The sequence below is a fragment of the Perognathus longimembris genome, chromosome 16 (assembly GCF_023159225.1).
Source record: "Perognathus longimembris pacificus isolate PPM17 chromosome 16, ASM2315922v1, whole genome shotgun sequence".
Lineage (NCBI taxonomy): Eukaryota > Metazoa > Chordata > Mammalia > Rodentia > Heteromyidae > Perognathus > Perognathus longimembris.
In genome coordinates this window covers 9,159,467-9,182,198 of record NC_063176.1, presented here as the reverse complement: position 1 = coordinate 9,182,198, position 22,732 = coordinate 9,159,467, and positions in this window count along the sequence as shown.

Below are 22,732 nucleotides of genomic sequence, written 5' to 3'. Positions count from 1 at the left end.
TCATATTGAATTTTTTCTCCTATACAAATAATTGGTTCTTTCTCCAGCCCCAGGATGAATGTGAACATTTCCCATAATATCCAGTCGGATTCTAGCAGAAGTGACACTTTCTCCTTTGATAGCAATCACTTTCTACATATTTAGTGATTGAAATAGTGTCACATCGCCAGAAAGAAGCACACAGGTTCAAGATACACTTTACTTTGTGGTCATATACATTTGTATCTGACTTACCCAATTGTAGTGTCAGAACTTTTGCTGATCTCTGTTGCTATTTCAGTTTGGTTTCTTTAGAATTTCCCTTAGTCGAGTTATCACATTCACATGCTTTATGGAAGATTTTTAATTTCCATTTTGCATTCTGTGGTCCGATTTGAGAAGGCTGTCTGCTCGCTGTGATTAGTATGGAAAAGAAGCAGCTGTGAGGAGGGAAGTGCTGGCAATGAGGATTTTTACTTTTAAAAAAATTGTTTTTGCTGTTGGTAGAAATTATCCAAGTAACAGGTGTCTATCATGGTGAGTGTGGGAACATGTTATTTTTATCACTGTAGGGCCAGACCCAGCCTGTAGGTACTCATCTGAACTCAGTGACGTCAGCTGTCTTCAGGGTCTAGGAAAGTCAACTTACTCTATAAGATGTTGTGTTTTGCACTTCAACGGGTTCCATATGTTAAAAAAACAACTCCGCAGCTTAAATATTTTTAAAGCAATCTTCACCATGAATCTTTTCAGTCTGAACGTACTGTTTGTCTTTGATATAATGCAGAATTTGCATTCAAATCAAAATCAATGGATTGGCATTTAACATGGACCACTGTCAGTACCATGGAGTCAGCCTTGATACACACAAGAGTATGATGGAATCAACCTCCTACCATCCAACCCTGAAAATGTTCAATACTGGACACTATTTTATTGCCAATCCTGGAGCTTGAACTCAAGGCCTGAGTACTGTCCCTGTCTTCTTTTTGCTCAAGGATAGCACTCTATTACTTGAGCCACAGCGCCACTTCTGACTTTTTCTGTATATGTGGTGCTAAGGAATCGAACCCGGGGCTTCATGTCTGTGAGGCAAGCTCTCTACCACTACACCATATTCCCAGCCCAATTGGACACTTTTTATCCATACATTTGAAATGATTCTATGCTGATAATAGCAGATCGTTAGCACCATGCCAGATATTAATGCCCATTCTTATTCGTGATTTTTTTAAAAAAATATAAAGTGACTAATTATATGGAATCTGAGTGCATGACTACCCGGAAAAGCACAGAGCTATGGCCCATGCCTGATGGCTCTGTGAGCTCCAAGTTCAGATGGAATAGCATATTTCTCTCCTCCAGTCATTTGGGTCGTGGGAGCCCACTCGCTGTGAGTACATAGCCTTTTAATTTAGCCGTGCAGCTTCTCAACCTAAAACAGTATGAGCCAAGCAAAGTATGACTGTAAGAAAAACACAATGTGCTGATTGCTGGAATCCCTTCAGCATATTCTGCTGAGCCATAACATAGAAGAAGAAAGGGAATGAGACTACCTGGTGCCACTGAGCAAGTATAAAGATGGATTTCTAAAGCAGTCTCAGGAGACTCTCAACGTTTGCAGAAAGGATAGGCAGATGTATAATTTATCATTTCCGGTAGCTAATTCCAGAAGGAATTGGGCATTTTTTTAATCTTAATTTTAAGTTACATGTTGTCAATGCATTTTGCTCGCCTTTATATAATCACCTTTATTATTAGCAGTGCTGTGCTATGCTTAGGGTAGACATTTCATAAATGTTTTACTTGATTTGGAAGCACTCTCCAAAAATTAATTCTCTGGCTAATTATATGTGTTCTATTTTTAGTAGTTACTGAGAGCAAGAACTGTATTTTTGTATCATCCGTAAGTCTTACTGAGTCCCTATTGTGCATACAATAAATGTCTTTGAATTGAATTTTATCATATTAAAATTAAAGGAGTTTTTTTTATTTCCAATTGGATTACTTTAATAAGTGACTACAATATGAAGATATTTACTTATAATCTTTTGAATATTTCTTTCTTTAACAAATATGTAAACCTTACTGTTTTAAATGTGACACGTAGTTCAGTTCTAATCTCTCTATATTTTTCCCTTTATATCAAATAAAAGACAAGTTTTCCAGATATGACTACTAAATCACTTGATTTTTTTTCCTTAGTTTAATCCCCAAACCTAGCCAGTACCTTCTCCCTAGATACTGCTTTACAATCCCAATTTACTTTCCTTTCTACTCTAGATTAAAAATAAACAGGAACAGGATGATGGTTCTTAGATCAAAAGAATACAAGTGAGTGGTAAGTTCTTTTAAATCTATGCCGTGTGCTAAACAATTCATCTTCCATAAAGGAGTCAGAACCATCTTTCAAAAACAAAAATAAAGTCATTTCACTGTTTGTTCAATTCTTTCTTTCATAACTCTAAATCAAATCTGAATTATTTACCAAGTTCTGAAAACATTACATTTAGCTCCTACTGTTTTCCTCTTTGCCTTTTTCTTCCCCTCTTGGTCAGTAACGTATATAATGTCTATATTCACTTCTTTCTATTCTCTGAATCATCTAAATCTATATTCTTCTCCGTCAAGGCATTTTAATTGCTCTCCTTTATATCTGAAATGCTCTTCCTGTACAATTTTTCCTACTGGATCTTTGGCAAAATTGAGCTCTCAGCACAAAGGTTAATCCCAACATTATGACCCTTTCTGCTTTTACATGTGAAGTATCTTCACAATATCCACTTGCTTTCTTTGTATCACCTTGTGTTTCCTTTGAAGCAACCATCTTGATCTCATATATGTTTGTTGTCTTTACCCTTCAACAATAATTTACATTTCATGGAAGCAATGACTGTTATTCTACACAGGCATACAGGAAACACAAAAACAAATTTGTTGAGTGATGACTGAATAAGTGTGCATGTGTAGAGGGAAGATTTCAAGTCAAATGGATAAGAACATGGAAGGCAACCACTCTGTTCTTGATATCTGCCTTAAATTGAATCTCCTAGGAAGATCATAGATTTAAAATGACTCTCCCAAGTTTGATGTATAGAGAATTATCCTGAGGATTATCTGCTCCAGAACTGTTCTGAAGACTTTCATATATTCTGAAATGTACAAGAAAATTTGGAGAACATAGACTTTGAGGACAATATAGACTCTTGTAAACTAATCTAGTAAACAAGGGTCAGTGAGTTAAAAAAATCTCTTATTTGGTTCACAGCTTTAAGATATTTTAGTGAATATCTTGTCTTTCAAGCTGGGAAACATATGAATATATTTGTAAACTGAATGTAAGATGGTTAGATGGTAGTATCTACAGATTACAAACCATATGTCAATTTTTATTAACTTATAGAACTGGCAAGTAAGATGCTGAAATTCAGCAAGAAAAAGGTATAGAGAAACATGTTTTAGGATTCCATGAGGTGTGTTTTTTTTCTACATCAATTTCCTCAAGCCATTCTAAAAATCTCTCTTGCCAGGTTTACATATTATAGTAGATAGCTATAAGCATAACAATATTTAGGTTTAATGTTCTTTTTTTTGGCTAACAAGAATGTAGAAAGCCTTTCTATATATTTATATCTCTTTATCCCAATATAGTTTTGTATGTCAAACCATACAGTTGAAATTGTACTCCTGAAGTTATTCCATTGGTCTTACACCTTAGCATTATGAGCTCTCCTGTATAAACCATACAACTGCTTTCTTCTTCGGAAGCAGCTTTTCAAAACCACTGTGATTCAGACCTCACATTTTGAGCATGGCGACATGAGAGGATGGTGGTGGATTTTGAGAGGATGGTGAGAGGGTTGCGGGCCAGCCACAAGTGGCAGAGCTGAATGCTTAGATCCTGGAGATGTGGGCCTCAGTTAGGACAACAGGGTATGGAAAAGCTTGGTCTGCAGCTGTTGAGGCCTAACTCCCTTTCCTTGTAATCATGCTATAGGCTGGCCCTAGCATCACACCCTTTTGGTGCTCAGCCGACATCTGTAGAGACTGATTAATGCTGAGTACCTTCTGGCTTTTGCATTTTTATGATCCTGCTCATGTGTCCCACTATCGTGTTCCCTCATATAACTATAGTCCCACACTGGTGACTCATTGTCATCTTATCTAGTATGATTCCTGATCCTTTTCTCCCACATTTGTACTTGTACATCTGGTCCTCTCCTACCTTGTAATTGGCAGCCTTTTATCTGAGACACCAGTCTCTCTCTTTCTCATTCTCTCTCTCTCTGTGTCTCTCTTTCTCTCTCTTTCTCCTTTCCCCTCCTCTCTCCCCCTCTCTCTAGATATATATTCAAAAGGCCTTAATATAGGATTATGTCCATATAAGCTCTGTGTATAATAAATGGAACTTCCAGCCTGAATGAAACAAACATCCATATAAAAACTTAAAAGACCCCAGTTTGGAAGGGAACAGGAATATATTCAATCAGCCTTTGAGTACCTGGGATTGGCACCAGGAACAACAAAGATAACCAACAACAAAAAGCAATAGGTAGAAGCAGGAATAAACACAGTGAGAAGTGGAGACACAGCATGTAAGTTATATGATAAGAGAAACCCAGGCAGGTGGCAGGTGAGGAATGAGGCAAGAGATATCTCCTCCCTCCTCCCCTTCATCCATCTCCCATTTAAAATGAAGATCAAAGCGAAGAGAGATTAAAAAGCCTTCTGTTAAAAAAACGAGTGAACTTGATATGCAAAAGGAAACTCCTCCTTGGCTTCATTAACTTTCGCTGTTTTCCCAACTCCAGGTCTATTATTTCTGCCAAATTGATCTTCCTCACCACATCTCTGATTGGGGTTCTCCTACTTAAGGAGCACACCTGCAGTTTCACACACATGTGAAACTTACTGAAAGAAATTCCTAAGCCTGGCTTTTAATATTCTTTATTAATCTACTGATTGTTACTTGTCTTACTGGCAAATCTCCTCAACTTTCTCCCAGACTATAAACTCCATAATGTAGAAACATCTTAATATTCACTTAAATGTCATCCCTAAGCCCATGCCTATCAATAGTAGAAGCAGCATTTAGACGTTCCAGCATTTGCTCACTCAGGTCTCCTGAAGTATGCGCTCTTTCCTGTAAATAATCTTATGATCTTTCCACATCCATTCAGTTGGTGTTTCACAATGCCACTGAAACAAAAAACATCTATTTCTTTTATTCATTTTTACATCAGTTAAAAATAATTTAGTATCGATTTCCATGTTGTATCTTATTTTACATGTACCTGCATTCATTATCTTTTACCTAACTATTTCATGGAAGACAGTTTTGGAGAGTCTGACTGTCTGTTGTTGTTGTTCTTTAATGTTTAGTAAAATGATCTTCAGAAACACACTTCCTCAGTTTTTATTTTCAAAGATCAGATTTGTAATAATGACCTAAAGAATTAGTCAATAATGAAACAGGAATGAATTTTCAGTCTTACCAAAGTTACTCTGTACTGAAACTGTTATGATTTAAAAAAATATATATATATGTATGTCTATCATGTAGTAACTTATGCTTCTTAGGAGATATGTAAGCCGGAGGCTGGTGGGTCACTCCTGTATTCCTAGCTACCAGGAGACTGAGATCTGAGGATCACAGCTTGAAGCCAGCACAGGGAGAAAAGTCCCCGTGTGATTCTTATCCACAAAAATCTACCCAGAAAAAACCACAGAAGTGGTCTTTAGTTACTTAGTTGAGGGGGCCATTGCTTCTCTGAGGATTTGTTTTGGAGGAATTTAATTTTTTGAGTTCCACATCTATTTTGGAAATGAGGCCTTTGTCTGGGTTATGGCTGGTAAAAATCACCTCCCAGTCTGTGGGCTTTCTAATTATCTTGCAAGGTCTGCCTTTTGCCATGTAGAAGCTCTGTATTTTGATGCAATCCCAATTTTCCAACCTTTCTTTGATTTGTTGCATTTCTGGGCCTTTATTAAGAAAGTTTCTCCTGTGCCAAGGAGCCCAAGTGTTTCTCCTATTCCTTTTTGTAGTGTATTCAGGGTATATGATTTTTACCTCAAGGTCTTTGACTCATTTGGAATTGGTTTTGATGCAGGGTGATATATAAGGATCTAGTTTTAGTTTGATACAGGTGTTGAACCAGTTTTGTCAGCACCCTTTGTTGAAGAAGCTATTCTTTTAACTCCTTTATGAAAGATTAAGTGGCCATAGTTCTGTGGGTTCATGTCTGGGTCTTCAGTTCTATTCCATTGGTCCTCAGGCCTGTTCTTGTGCCAATACCAAGCTTTTTTTTTTTTTTTTCCTATTTTTTATTATTAAACTGATGTACAGAGAGGTTACAGTTTCATACGTTAGGCATTGGATACATTTCTTGTACTGTTTGTTACCTTGTCCCTCATACCCCCCCTCCCTCCTCCCCCTTTCCCTTCCCCCCCACCCCCCGGAGGTGTTCAGTTCACTTACACCAAACAGTTTTGCAAGTATTGCTTTTGTAGTTGTTTGTCTTTTTTTACCCTGTGACTCTCAAATTTGGTATTCCCTTTCAATTTCCTACTTCTAATACCAGTATACACGGTTTCCAATATACTGAGATAAGATTACAGAGATAGTGTAGGTACAACCACAGGAAGGTGATACAAGAACATCATCAATAATAGAAGCTACAGATACACATGGGACGTTGAAAGTAGTTACAACTGTGATATAACAATCGTTTCCATAACATGGAGTTCATTTCACTTAGCATCATCTTATGTGTTCATAAGGGTATAGCTAATGGGCCTTGTGATGCTCAGCTATGACTTGCCTACACCTGTACTAATTATTCCCAATAAGGGAGACCATAGAGTCCATGTTTCTTTGGGTCTGGCTCACTTCATTTAGTATAATTTTTTCCAAGTCCTTCCATTTCCTTACAAATGGGACAATGTCATTCTTTCTGATAGAGGCATAAAATTCCATTGTGTATATGTACCACATTTTCCTGATCCATTCGTCTACTGAGGGGCATCTGGGTTGGTTCCAGATTCTAGCTATGACAAATTGTGTTGCTATGAACATTGTTGCGCTAGTGGCATTACTGTGATTTTGTTTGTGGTCTTTTGGATAGATACCCAAAAGTGGGGCTGCTGGGTCATAGGGGAGTTCTATATTCCAAGCTGTTTTTATTACTATAGTTTTGTAATACAACTTGAAGTTTGATATTGAAATTCTTCCAGCACTATTCTTTCTACTTAGGATTGCTTGTGCTCTTCAAGGTCTTTTATTGTTCCATATGAATTTCTGGATTGCTTCCGCTATTTCATTAAAGAATGGTGTTGGGAGACACACGAAAAAGTGTTCTACATCACTGGCCACAAAAGAAATGCAAATAAAAACTACATTGAAATTCCACCTCACCACAGTAAGAGTGTCTATTATCAGGAAAACTAACAATAACAAATGCTGGAAGGGATGTGGCCAAAAGGGAACCCCACTACATTGTTGGTGGGGATGTAAACTTGTTCAACCACTCTGGAAAGTGGTAGGGAGGTTCCTCAGAAGGCTAAATATAGAGTTTTCCTAAGACTCAGCAGCCCCACTTTTGGGCATCTACCCAAAAGATTACAAGAAGACCATACTAAAGCCACTAGCACAACTATGTTCATCGCAGCACAATTTGTCATTGCTAAAATGTGGAACCAACCCAGATGTCCCTCAGTGGATGAGTGGATCAAGAAAATGTGGTACATATACACAATGGAATTCTATGTGTCTATCAGAAAGAATGACACTGACCCATTCATAAGGAAATGGAAGGACTTGGAAAAAAATTATACTAAGTGAAGTGAGCCAGACCCAAAGAAACATGGACTTTATCTCTCCACTCATAGGGAATAATTAGTACATGTCTAGGATAGTCCTAGAAGATTACAATAGTTCAAGAGCTATCCCCATATGAACACATAAGATAATCGTAAGGAAAATGAACTTCAAGTTATAAAAACAAGTGGCATATCACTGTCATAGTTATTTTCAACATGTCATGTGAAATAGTGCCCTTCTTTTTGTTTCTTTTGTTTTTCCATATTCACTTCCTATGGTTTTACCCCTGTTATAACTGTAACTGATTTTAGAACCCTTGATATTGTATATATGTGTATTGGAACTAGGAAAGGGAAAGGGAAATTCAAAATTGAGAGACAAAGGATAAAAGACAAACCAATGCAACAGCAATACTTACAAAACTATATGGTGTAAACCAACTGCACAACTCATGAGGGGAGAGGGAAATGGGGAGGGGGAGGGGGAAAATGAGGGACAAGATAACAAGTTGGATAAAAAAATGCATTCACTGTCTTAAGTATGAAACTGTAACCCCTCTGTACTTCATTTTGACAATAAAGAAGAGAAAAAAAAGACACCACACACACACACACACACATACACACACACACCCACACACCACAAGTGCTGCTATGGCTCAGTTTGAGAGCACTAACCTTGAGCAAAATAGCTCAGGGATAGTGTCCAAGCCCTGAATTCATGCCCGATAGCTATCAAAACAAAACAAAGCAAAAGATGCTCATACCTAGCACAGAAAGGGGGGTGGGGGAGAGACAGAGACAGAGAGAGACAGAGAGAGAGAAAGAGAGAGAGACAGACAGACAGAGTTTGAGAGGACTGACTCTGGAAAGATATTGGAATTGTTTGGTAAATACAGTTCCAATTTTTGCTGCCACCACCACTCTGTCCAGACAAGACTTGTCTTCCTCCTTAGGGTGTATTTTTCTTTGCTTCCACCCTAGTGTTTGTTCAAGCTATTGTTTCGCAATGAAACTGAATCTCAGTCTTCAACAGGTCTGAGACCTTAACAGGACTAGCACAGAGATGAGATTTTAGTAAAACAAAATTGAAAAAGGTAGGGGAGAACAACTAGAAGCTGTAGAGGTTTTCAAGGACTCACGTGCACGCACATGCACATGCGCACACACACACACACATCTTACACCCTCCCTTTATAATCCTTGGTGGTTATGGCCACTTCAATATTGTGCACACTCCACCCTCTATAGTCTTTTTGTTTGTTTGTGTTCTTAAGGCAACGAATGGCAAAGGTAGTGAGATGTCTATGAAACAGGATGTTTAATGTACACTCTGTGAGAGACAGAGCTCTGGGAAAATATTAGTCATTTGAATAACAGAACACAAGACAGTCACCTAACAATATAAGGATGCTTATTACAATTAAATATGCAACTTTAAGAACATTAACTATCTAAGAACTCTACGGGCTCAATTTGGAGTATAAATGAGAAATTTGTCTTTGAAGAAAAATCTCAGGAATAAGGTCAAATGCAAAACCCAGAAAAGAAATTGTCAGACTAAGTATGGTATTCCAGGGGGTTTTCTTTTCAAAATGCTTAGTGTGGGTAGCCTTCATTCATACCTTTTATGAACATAGGTTTTTTTTTTTTAATGTCTGGGCCTTTCCTTTCTTTCTTGGAAATGAAAACTTTCCAAAGGATGAAATGAATCTTGAAAAAAATACCTTAGAGATGTTTAGAAAAATAAAATGCCTTACTAACATTTGAGTAGAAATATTTACAAAGATTTTTTTGAACTTAAATATTTTCTCAACACTTGCTATAGCATAATCACAGAGGTGGCAACTACTTGTCTTTACTTTTGTAATTTTCCCAAGAAATGTTTTATCTGAAGACTGGGTAAATTGCACTTGAAATATGAATATAGGAGAAGTTTCTGCCATGTACTCACCCAGAAGTGGGTGCATAGTCATTAATCTATTAATGACAAAATGTGAGATTTTGCTGGCATCTGGGAATTAGTTGTAGTCCACTTTAGGACGATGCTTCATGATTTTTACTGGGTGTTAGTTTCAAACCACAGGTTGCTCATGATTTGGTTACTCATTATCTACCAAGTTGCGTCTTACTCTTTCTTTTCTAAGTTTCATTTCACCAGTGTTAGAAAATTTAAGTGACATGCTCAAGGTTGTACAGCAGACTGGTTTTCAGAGCCAGGGTTGCATTCTATGCCTGTTGACCTCTGATCCTGGATGTTTTGGAGTACATAATTTCGTTTCCTACTTTGCCAAAGAGGATACACTATATTCTCTGTTGAAAGACCCTAAATACGAAACATTTCCCCTAAAGAATGTCAGGTTCTTCAAACTTTGCCAGTGAATTCTTAAGCTCTTTGTCTTCTGTTTGCCAATACTTATTTTCTTGGCAATAGCACTGTTTTCCTAAAAAAAAATGACTGAGAGTTTGGTTCTATTTGAACTATGTAAATGATATCTAAGTGTTACACTTGCAGATTGGGGGAAAAAAAGCCCAGAAAAGCTTATGGCACTTAAGATGCTAGGGCAAAGTAAGCAAACATAATGAACAGGAAGATACGATATGCTGAGCAGGGAGGGCTATTAGAACCCCTTAGATGAAGTGCCCTGTTGACCATGTAAATTGTGGATAGCAAGCCGGATATGTCATTGAGAGAATGACGTAGGGGCTTGCATTTCATTTTTTTTGTATTAAAAATAATCTATAAATAGATGTACCAAGGAGTTTCATGACAACATGTTGGTTTATAAGTACAATGTATTTTGATAAATGTCATTCTCTCCCATCTTTCCCAACCCTGCCCATTCACTCAAGTTACCTGTCTCCATTTTTACATATGTACTCTGAATATATGAGATTCTATTTGCCTGCTCTTCTTCTTTGTATTCATGTGCCCTCTCCCTTTACTTCCCCCCCTCTTCTGGTCTTGTGTATCCTAGTTAGGAAATCATCAGCCCTCTCTGTGGATGACTACCCATGACTCAGAGCTGGAATGCATTAGAAGCATCACCAATGTCAGCCTTAGTTTCCAGTCTTTCCCAACACTGTGGTGAGGAACACAGGCCCTCTCACGATACCACAAGGAAGGCTGGCTTCCTAGATTCCTGTTACAGCTTTGCTGTAGTCAGCCTTTAGCCATAGGGTGGGTCATTTCCATATGGTATTTGGAGTGAAGGGCTTAAGCAATCAGTTCTCACCAGAGTCCATGAGGCTGTAAGAGGCCTACATGTAGGTGAGTGGGAAATTTGGTCATTACCTCCCTCTCAAGTAAATAAAACAGATAATGACATCTAAAATGACTAAGCTAGGTGTCATGGAAATATAGGCTTGTCAAAGTCAGCAAAAATCCCAGAATCTAATATCCTTTTCCATCTTTAGTGTTTATAATGAGTGAATGGAATAGGTCCTAGTTTATTTAAGTGTTTGGAATATAGTCTTTCTAAGAAAAGAGGAAATTACACTTTTATGAAAACATTATTTGATACAAGTTTAATATAATTTGACTAAATATAAAGCATTGTGTTCAAATCTTGGTACAGGTGAAAAAAAATCTTTGAAAAGATATTTTGGGGCTGGGAATGTGGCCTAGTGGTATAGTGCCTGCCTCATATGCATGAAGCCCTGGGTTTGATTCCCCAGTACCACATATACAGAAAAAGCCGGAAGTGGTGCTGTGTTTCAAGTGATAGAGTGCTAGCCTTGAGAAAAGTCCCAGGCCTGGGGAGCGGGGGAAAATATATTTTTGTACGCTATTTGTAATAATGATGTCATGAAGACAAAAGTTATGGAATTGTCATATTTTATAATATCACATTTTCAAATAATCATGTGTTGAATCTTGTCTCTTTGGTTATGTGCGGCTATGGCTTATGTGAAGCTTGGGTGATATAGGCTAGGAATGTAAAAGTGTTGGTAGAAAACATTCGAATAACTTAACCATACAGTCTTAAAATTAGCACTAGTCTAACAAACCTAAGTCCCTGATTTCAAACCCAGTACCAAATAGAAACAAAAAGCCAAAAGATATATTAAAAACACAGGCAATTGTTAGATTAGTAACTATTTTATCTGTAAAAGGATTATTTTTACGAAGCTCATTCCAGTCTTCTAGAGGATACATTTAAAGCATTAAAACAACTGTCTATCTGAAAGTGCCCCATGCTCCTTTGAGCCACAATTTAAAGAATTTTAATGTATGCATGGTTTGAAGTATAGTACTTCCATTGTTTATGTCTCTACAGTTAGCCAAATCTATCAGTGGTTGGTTGTGATATCATCAGGCTCTGGTACCACTGTCCCTTTTAGCCATTTTTATTATTTATGTGATTATATTAGCCTAACAGTGGTTGATATCAGCTGGTATACTGCGTAGAATAATGGACTGATTGTGCCATATTTCATATATTTCATATGTAAAGACAAGACTTTAAGGGATTCATTGAAATGGGTGGGGGGGGGGGGACAAAAGTGAAAGCGAAAGAGTCATGAAAAATTTTCAGTTACCATCTTTAATATTAGAGTGCCTATAATCCAAATGTTATGAAAGTGAATTTCTGAGGTTTGTAACAATAAAAATCTTTCGTCTTTCACTATAGGATTTAAAACCCACCAAAATAAGGAAGATTAGGAAATTATTGCTCCAATGACCATCTTGCCTCCATTATGACTTTCCTTTATTTCATGGCAAAGCTGCTGCAAAGCAACCCATTATGCATTGCAAAGAGCAGTGAATTGCCCGGTGTCTCTACATAAAGGTGGCACAGGAAACTCATTGAAAGCTAATCTGGTGTAAATGTAGCACACATATCCGTGAAATAATATGGTGATGACACTTAGTACAAATAATGGACGTTAAAGGAAATGAATGACAGGAATGGAAAGTACACTCTTCAGGGGCTCTGTGTCAAAAGGGAGGAGAGGTGAAAAAGAGAATGAGTATGGCTAAAGTATTTTCTTTGTGTGTTTGGAAATAGAACCAAGAAATCTGCTGTGATTGTTTAGGAAATTGGAAGGTAATACCAAAATCGAGAGACCCAGGGTAAAAAAAGACAAACGAATACAAAAGCAATACTTGCAAAACTGTTTGGTGTAAATGAACTGAACAACTCATGGGGAGGGGGAAGGAAAAAGGGGAAGGGGAAGGGGGGAATGAGGGACAAGGTAACAAACAGTACAAGAAATGTATCCAATGTCTAACGTATGAAACTGTAACCTCTCTGCAATTCAGTTTGATAATAAATATATATATATAAAAGAAAAAAGATGAGGAACATAAGAAACTCATATGGAAGGCATATTCTATGATGTTGTGCCGCTTTCAGTTTGGAATTAGAATGAAACTTTGTAATGTTTCTATAGCTGGTGTCTTCAAAATATGTTCTATTAAAATAATATTTTTGGATATTCTCAAGTACTTATAGTTCCAAATAAATGTTAAAAATACAACTTGTCAATTTCTGAAAAAAAGGAATAGGTAAAATAAAAAGAGAGTGAAAAATGCGGTGGATTTTATCAGAGCACATTGTCCATATGTATGGAAATATAATACAACCTCTTGAATTACAAAAATATGCTAATAAAGTAAAATACTAAAGAATGGAAGTGAAAATGCAGTTGTCAGAAAAACAACAAAGAAATGCACAGAAGATCATATAGACAAAATTTTACTTTTAGGAATTACAGTTTGATTCATTAGCTGTAAATTATTTACTTAACTTAAAACAATACTTAATATTGTGATGGATAGCTCAGGGTGATTTTATATTTAACTAGTTTACAACTATCCAAGGAAAAGTGAAATGTAGTTTTAATGATCAAGGATAATATAAAATTTTGCCTCTACATTCAGCTTCTCCTCCTCCCCCACCCCCGGTAAAAATCCTCAGGCATTTTAGAAGAGATGGAAATAAAACTTAAAAATATTTTTATTGTTTTTCTATTTAGTTTTATCATCTCTGAGAAGTTACAAAATTCTGAAACTCTTAAAGTTAGAAAATTTGGTGACAAATATTATCATGAGATCAGAGAAATAGATTTTTACAAGTGCTCAGTTTATTATCATTGTAGAAGTTATTTCCACACATGTATGAAAAAATAGACAATTTCATAGATAAAGGAACAAAAAGTTATTACCTAAAAAACTGATAAGGATAAATGGTTTTGCAGTGAGATTTTCTTCAAAAGAGCAAATAAACCTGCTACTTTACGATCTGTTTCTTTTGGCATTTTTAGTGACTATATGGCTTTTAAAATTGCCAATATGTTGATTGTTTTACTATTCTTTTTACTAAGAAAGTTGATTGATTTTTCCTATGGCATAAAGGAAGGAGAAAACTGTGCTTTGTTTTAGGTGGAGTTCCTGTTTTTATCTAGAGGATATTAAATTACATTGCTTGTGAAAATAGTTTTGTGGGCAAATTGATTTGAGAAACAATTAATGGGAATTAAGAATCTGGGAGACTTACTGTCTCACTCTCACTTGTTATTTCGCTCCTTGACTACCATTAAACAGCTAATGGTTGTTATGTTCTGCTCAGCAAGACATCTTAGTACATACTGGATAGATTTAGAAGGTAAACAAACTTGAGTGTAATTTCTTCTATTTTTAATGAGAATGACTCACATTTAATTAAAGTTTGTGTTGTAACGTACATGTCAGACAAATGTGAAGTGTTGGGACATGAGTTTTCTAATGCTGCCATAACAAATCACAACAAAATTAGTGGCTGAAAACAACAAACATATATTTATTTATTTACTTATTTGTCAAAGTGATGTACAGAGGGGTTACAGTTTCATATATAAGGCAATGAGTACATTTCTTATCAAACTAGCAAACATCTTATCACAGAGTTCTGCAGTACAGAGATCTAAGTCATGTCTCACTAGGCTAAAACATCCAAGAGTTGGCATATTAGAAATTATTATGGGTGAATAGCTCATTTTAAGTTTGGACAGATTTGGTTCCTTGTGCTTTTAGGATACATAGGTTTTGTTGTTGTCCATGAGCTGAAGGCCTTTCTCTGTTTTGTGAGTGAGTCTTCAACTCCTGGCTGGGGAGAAGTCTTCTGTCATTTGCAAAGGCAGTGAACATTCTATTTTCAAATGTTTTCTCCACTTCTTTTTTTAAAATTTATTTTTATTGCCAAGGTGATGAACAAAAGAGTTAGAGTTACATACATAAGGTAATGAGTATATTTCTTTTCAAAGTTGTTACCCCTCCCTCATTTTTCTCCCACTTTTCCTCCCTCCAAATTGTACAGATAATTTCCAAACTTGTGGTCTTGAGAATTTCACTGTTCTCTACTTTCTTGTGTCTGTATTTCTAAGGACTTCTGTTACTTGTTTACTTCAGGACAAAGACCCTTTTGCTAGTGTGAAATAGTAACAAAGATAATTCACTAGTTTGTGAGGCCATGATTTTGCCTGTCACAGCTAGTAACACAAGATTCAATGAGAAACAGTTTTTTCCTCCAGTATCTTTTTGTCTCCTGGGGTCTATACTACAAGTAAACATTAATCCATCAGTTTCTAAAATATGTAAGGAATTTATGACGAGATCCCGAGATCAGAATACTCACAAATGTCCATCTTGTCAGTGTAGCTGTGAAGATCTTTAAGAAGGGGTGATATATTTTCATAATTGATGTGAGCAAATATTCCTGAAGGAAATCTCACCTGCCTTTATTCTAGATTCTCATTCAATTCCCCAGTGCTTATTTGGGAAGGGGTGTGTGCGCTTGTGCATACACACAATATTGAAATAGTTTAACACATGAATTTGTACCAAATATGTTTGAAGGTAAGAAGGAGTTCTTGCCCACATGATGTTTAGTTTATAAGCCTTGATGTTGCATTCCTCGCCTCCATCCAAACCAGAGACACCCAATAAAATTTTGTGAATGCAGCCAATGATAAAATTATATAAAATTTGGCAGTGTACCTTCCATGATTGCCTTTTAGGCATTTAAAGCTTCTGACTCGCTGCTTCAGAAAAGATCTTTCAGATTTCCAGCTCTTAAGGGTTTCCTCTCAAAAGCTTCCTAGGTTCAAGGGGTGGTCCCCAATCTAACAGTGTTCAGAGGTGGGACCTTTGGAAGGTGATTGGAACACGAGGGTTCTGACCACATAAAACCATTCATTGATGGTGTCAGACCTTAATGTATGATGGAAGGGCTGTAGACACTTTAGGGGATGGGATCTGGTTAGAGGAAGTTAGTCACTGGGTGTGTGGCTTTAAGAGGTATATTTTATCTCTAGCTCCTCCCTTTCTCTTTGCTTTCTGGACAGTTTGAGGTGAACAGTGCTGTCTTCTCTATATGACAGTGTGACAAGCTGCCTTACTTAACTAACCTTAGGTTAACTGGTACACAGCACCATGGATGGAAACCTCAGAAACCATGGGCCAAAAGGGCCATTACCCTGTAAGGTGATGATCTCAGGTAATTTTGTCAGAGAACATTGGCTGAAACTTGTCAATATTTTGTTTGTATGCTTTCATGTATGTGATCCCTTCAGCCACCCAGCTATTGGAGTATCTCAGAAAGAAAGCTACATTTCCCACTTTCCTCTTGGGATTAATGTTACCTTGCTTTATTGTTCTTTACACACAGAATTTTAAGTAAAACTTAGTGAAACTTTTTTTTTTAACTTGAACTCTATTTTGTCAAAGAATTATATTTTACAACATTTTATTACCTTATATTAATTATACACAGAAATTGCATTGTGATATATCCATGCATGCAAATAATATACTTTGATCAAATGCATGCCTCTATTACTTTTTCTTATCCTCCCTGATACCCTTCATAAACAATTTTAGTATGTTTCATTTTTCTATTTGATATGTACTTCTATATGTATATTACTATGAGCATTTATTTTCATTCTCCTTTAACCCTTTCCTTCCCTTCCCCCTCCCTCATTTTCCCATCTTGAATAGGCCCCCTTCAAAACCAGAACTTTATTTAGTACATAATAAGCTCAACTTCTAGTCACATCAGGTTTTCATTTTCTCTATGAAATACTGAATACACATGCCATCTTCTCTTTCCTGAGATAGAGCTTCCAAAACTCCGGAAGATCATCCTGTAGACTAAAAACAGCAATCTAGACTTGGAAATTAGTTTAGATATCTTCTCATTTCTATACCCTGGGCACATATATTAAAATGGGTGTCACTTCTAGTGGGTGACACATACTTTCACAGATTCTATCTCAGGAAGGTTTACTTCTCCATCCTATTAGGCTCAGCAAGTGCTTATTGGACCAGGTGTATGAGAAGCATGTGATGATTAATTCAGTAGCATCTTATGTATGGCAACGGCTGTTTTATTAGGCATCACTATTTTCAGATCTTTGGAATACATTATCTCTCCAGCTTGCACCACTTCTCTCTCTAGGAAAGAAATAACACCTTCCTCCTCTCTTTGGACCAATGCACATGATCCATACTAGTGAGTTTTTTTTTCTGTATTCTATGAAATTAGCTATTGCTAAGTAAAAAAAGAAAGAAAGATATCAGATGAGGAGTTTTAAAATACATAAACTTTGGTATGTGAAATAAGTGTTTTGGCAAGTCTATTAAGAAACTTTAGTTTTCAGATTTTGTTTTAATCAAATACCCTTATTCATTTTGACTAGTCTTATAATTACCATACAAGTTTCAGGAGTTCCTTATCTCAGCCATTTACTCAAGATGAGCTTTATTCAGAGAGTGAAATTCTGTTCATTGTGCACATTGACTTTACTTCATGTAATCATTTTCTCTTCCAGGCCTTTCAATTGTTAGCATCTTCTGCGGAAAACTCTTTTGCATTCTATGAAGAAAAAAAGTAAAAGGAGTAAAGTTCCTTCAAACATCTTTTTAAAGTATGAATTGTTTAAAGCTTTGCTCTAAATATAAATTTTAAAAATGGTTTCTCACCAGGAAACAGATTGGCATTTGTAAAATATTTTGGAGCTGTAACAAGGAGTGAGTCCCAGTGTTCTAGTGTTCGCCTACCATTTGTGAGGTTCCATCCCCAGTATCCAAAATAAAGAGATTACGTTGGCCCATTATTATGTCCCCAGGGGAGTCTGCAATGTCTACCCTATGAACACCATCAAAGACACTCCTGGCTTGCCAGATGTTAGAGCTCTGATCTGCTCCAGATTAGGACACCAGATGGGCCTTTCTTTATCTATAGAAAGGATGAGACGCATTTAGAATGATAAAGGGCCTTTGAAAAAGGAATCCTAAATATTGGATCCTGCAATCTATCCCTAGGAAGATGGGAAAAAAAGAAAAAAATTCTAATTTTTCTCTAAATTTCAGCAAAAAAAAAATAGAGTGGGTTATCTGGGTTACTAGGATACTCAATTCTAAGTTGTAGTTTTTCAAGCCATTGTGTGTGTACATATATATATATATATGTACACGCACACATATATATAATATGTGTATGTATGTATGTATCTATCTGTATGTCTCTCTCTATCTGTTTTCAACCCACCCTGTCCAAACAAACAGGTTTCTCAAGTCTTCCCACGCATCATTGAAAATAGGGAGGAGAAAAATAAAGGTGTCTTTGTCTAAGAGTAGATTTGAATGCATACAAGAAAGAATAAAAACAGCATTTTTTAAAATAATACAAATTTCTTTCCGCCCCTCCATCCCTGGTGCCCTCCCTTCCTGCTCCCTGTGTCCCTCCCTCCTTCCCTCCCTCCCTCCCTCCCTCCCTCCCTCCCTTTCCTTCCTTCCTTCCTTCCTTCCTTCCTTCCTTCCTTCCTTCCTTCCTTCCTTCCTTCCTTCCTTCCTTCCTTCCTCCCTTTCCTTCCTTCCTTCCTTCCTTCCTTCCTTCCTTCCTTCCTTCCTTCCTTCCTTCCTTCCTTCCTATCTCTCTTTTTTTCCTCTTCTCTCTCTCTCTCAAAATCAGAGACATGTTTTAATTTATTGACTGATTTGATGACTAAAGTTATTAGGAAGGACCCTGTTTCCTTCTTACACTAGTCTCAACCACCTCATTACATGGTCTCCAATTTTACTGTTGTTTCAGAGAAAATGATGGCTGGTGAAGTTCCTCCAATCACACCTCCAGTACAGGTTCAGAATAAGGCAGAAAGAGTGCCTATAAAAGACTTCTTACAAGTTTCACATGGCATGAATATTTATATTTAATTGTCAATAAGTTATATAGAAGCAACTTAGCTAGGGAAGCAAGATAAAGAGAGTTATTGTCCCTTAATTCTCTAAGTAAATAATTAATAAATTTAAATTTGTTACCATTCTGAGTAATGTGATAGAGTATCACAACTTCCCGCCTTGGATTTGAATCTCTACTCTGTCCAGCATAGCTACTCGATGACCATGCTATGCAAGCACTTAGTAGCCACTTTGGTTGGCAGAATCGCTGTCACGGAATCACACTATGCTTGTGTTCATAATCCTTTTACTTACAAAGTCCTCAAAGTACAGGAGAAATGATGCTCACGATTCAGCTATGCTGAAGGATAGCTTCACCCTGCTTCTTGTAAGTGAAAAGATGAAAATTCTCAATAAGGAAAAAATAATACATGCTTAAGATGCTATGGTCCATTGTAAGAAAAATCTCTCTGTGCAATTGTGAAGTATAAAGAACATCATGTTAGATTGTCGTTACATTTCCAACTCTAAAGGTTTTATGCATCATACATGATGAGTGCTTATTTAAAATGGAAAAGCACTAAATAAGTGCATGTCTGTGTAGAAAAATGCATTCTACAAAGGGCTCTGCACTTTCAAAGTTTCAAGCATCCAATGCGGATCTGGGAATGTGGGCCTCTGGGGGTGAAGTATAGCTACTGTTATCTTTACACTATGTACTTCTTACACTCTCTTACCTACAAAATTCTGAAATGTTTATTATCTTAACAATTTGAGAACAGTTGAGAATTATACTGCATTACAAATGTTAAATAGCTGACAAATGAAAGAAATCAGAATCAAGAAGTTTGGGTTAAATCACAAATATGTTGTTATATAGGTAGAAACCCTATATTGTGATGTTTTAGCAGCAGGGGAATTTGTTCTTTTGCTTTTGTTTTGTTACAGCTGAGTGTCATTTTATATTTTGTTTTGAGGGATAGTGGTGTATTCCCAGAGACCTCCCATATACCTTGTTTTGCAGATGGAGTAAATGAGAGAGTGAAATGACTCATTCAAAATTACACAGATAAGCTGAGGTAAGACTCTTACACTCAGCCTGCAAGCTTGACACGCCAGTGCCTTGGGGTCTGTAGAAGTACACTTCTAACAAAGCTCACTTCAAGAACATCTGTTACCCTTGCAATTAAGGTTAGTAATTATTGCTTGATAGTACAGATTTAGAAACTCTAGGAAGAATAGGCAAAGTGCTTGGTCTGAGCTGATAATGTCAATCTCAGTTGCAAATAGAACTCAGGTTTCCTGACTTCAAAGAAAATGCTAAAACAGCAGCAGCTCTCTCATCTATTTGCAAGTGGCAATAGTCATGACATTCTTCTATAAAAATAACATTCAGATCTTTTTAAATGAACTAGCTGCTTAAAGATGAAATGCGAGTCTAAATTATGTAACCTTGTTTTCTTATAAGTGATTTAGTTTGTTGGCCAGAAGAATACTGCATGTCATGAAGTTAAATACTGCAGATTTGATAGAAGAAAATAGGTATTTTCTTGCTGATATAACTATGTACTATGTGTATTTGCGCAAGTTTGCAGAAACTGTTGTATCTGTGTCATCTAAAAATGAATTAAATTTCTTTCCAGAGGGTATTTATAGTCATTACCTGATTTACCTTATTGCTCTAACCTTTATTAAACATTATATATATATATATATATATATGAATAGAAAATCTAACATTTGATAGGTGGAAGGAAAATCAGTTGTAAGTGTGCTGAGCTCTAAACCTCAACCACAATTCCAAACACTTCTGTTCTTTCTGGAGAAGATGAGGAAATGAAAATGTTTACAAAGTACGTGGAACATGTGTTTTACAACCTTCAGATTTTGTTTCTAGGATCTTCAGAATCATTGCTGCTGTTTATAATCTACATAGGTTGTAAAAGTCAAATAACGATAATGCACATATAGTTCTTACAGAATAGAATGAAAAACTAAAACCCATCAAAACAAAGCTAAAGAGAAGAAGGAATGTATTTATTTTAGTAAGGAAATCAAGCAAGAAGAAGGTTGGTGTGTCTTGAAGAGAAAACTTGACTATATTGTTAGTGAAGGCCTTATTGGATGGCACACACCTGGAGAACTCGGAAAGATCGGTGTATTAGTTCAATCTTCACTAGGTTTTTGAGCAGGCCTGAGAAGGTAAATAAACAACTAGACTTAGAAAACGCTTGAGTATATACAATATATGCCAAATCATTGTAATTGTTCTTAGCCTGAGGATTGAGATATACCTAGAAATGTCAGACAGATAAGTGGTGAGGCATGACTTTTTTTTTTTGCCAGTCCTGGGGCTGGGTCCTGGGGACTCAGGGCCTGAGCACTGTCCCTGGCTTCATCTGCTCAAGGCTAGTACTCTGGCTCTTGAGCCACAGCACCACTTCTAGTGCTTTTTCTGTTTATGTGGTCCTGAGGAATCCAAACCAGGGCTTCAGGCATGCAAGGCAAGCACCCTACCCCTAAGCCACATCCCCAGCCATTAGGCATATTTTTGAGACAATTATTTGCATGGCAGGTCAGAAAAATCTTACAGGAAAAACAAACAAACAAAAAAACAACACTAGAGATGAGTAATGCTGGCCTCAGTTTCAGAAGGAGTGTGTCTGTGGGGGATATGCATGTTTTGTTGGTTAATTTCCAGCCCATGTTCCATGGACTCATATCTGATTTCTGACTCAGGAGACCTCTAAGTAAGTAATGAAAAGCTGTGGATACCAAAGCTGTTGCTTATCCTCCTTGAAAGGGGCATGCTACATAAAAGAGAAGAGACACTTTCTGTCGGTAGCCAAAGACAAACGTAGAGCTTTGACTTCTTAAAGTGTCCCCCATCTTGGCAGGGAGGAAAGTCAATGCCTGTCAGAAGGGTCAACCATTCATTAAGAAGTAGTGTATATTATTCCATGTGGGTGACGGGACAAAGTCAGAACTAGACAAAGAGCTGAAAGTGACCACAGAACTAGCACTGAGTGACTAGTGCAAGTGCTGATGATACATCACAGGCACCATTGCTGCTTAGAAGAGCAAGGCAGTCGTTAAACTCACTGTATAGCAATGCCTGGCAGAAGAGTTAGGGCCATGTAGAAATGGTTATACTGGTGGAAGCACTAACTGTTGGAGATAGTGGTAATAGCAGCTGTTACTGCTTCTCTCAAACCCTACTGATCTGGCAATGAGCTATGTTCCAGTTATTGCTGTGATTCCAAAAAATGCTTGTATTCATCAAGACCTTCCTTCTTTTTGGACCAAACTGCACCAACTAGAGGAGCAGTGGGTTCTCATCAGGGCTAATGATTTCTGATAGTGTGGTAGCTACTTTCTTTTCTTTCTGGAAACAAATTCCTCCAGTGGAGTGTGTGGGGGTGTACCTTCAATTTATATCTCTTTTGTCCAAGACCATTGTATTCCAATTATGGGAACACATCAAACTACAACTGCTACTGGTTACGTGTAGCATCCTGATCTACCACCTCTTATATTTTAGGAAGAAATGACCTGAGGCCAAAGCATATGTAGATATGAAATGGGTGTCAAATTCTATGTCTTGTGGCAAGAACTTTGGAAGGAGCCATGTTAAAATGTTAGAGGCTAGAGGTATGAAGAATCAGAATATGCACCTTGTGTGGGGATCTTTGAATCATGGAGCAATGATCACTTGAGAATAGCCATTGCGGAAAAGGCCTTAAGCAGTCAAGTGCACAAGACAGCTAGAAG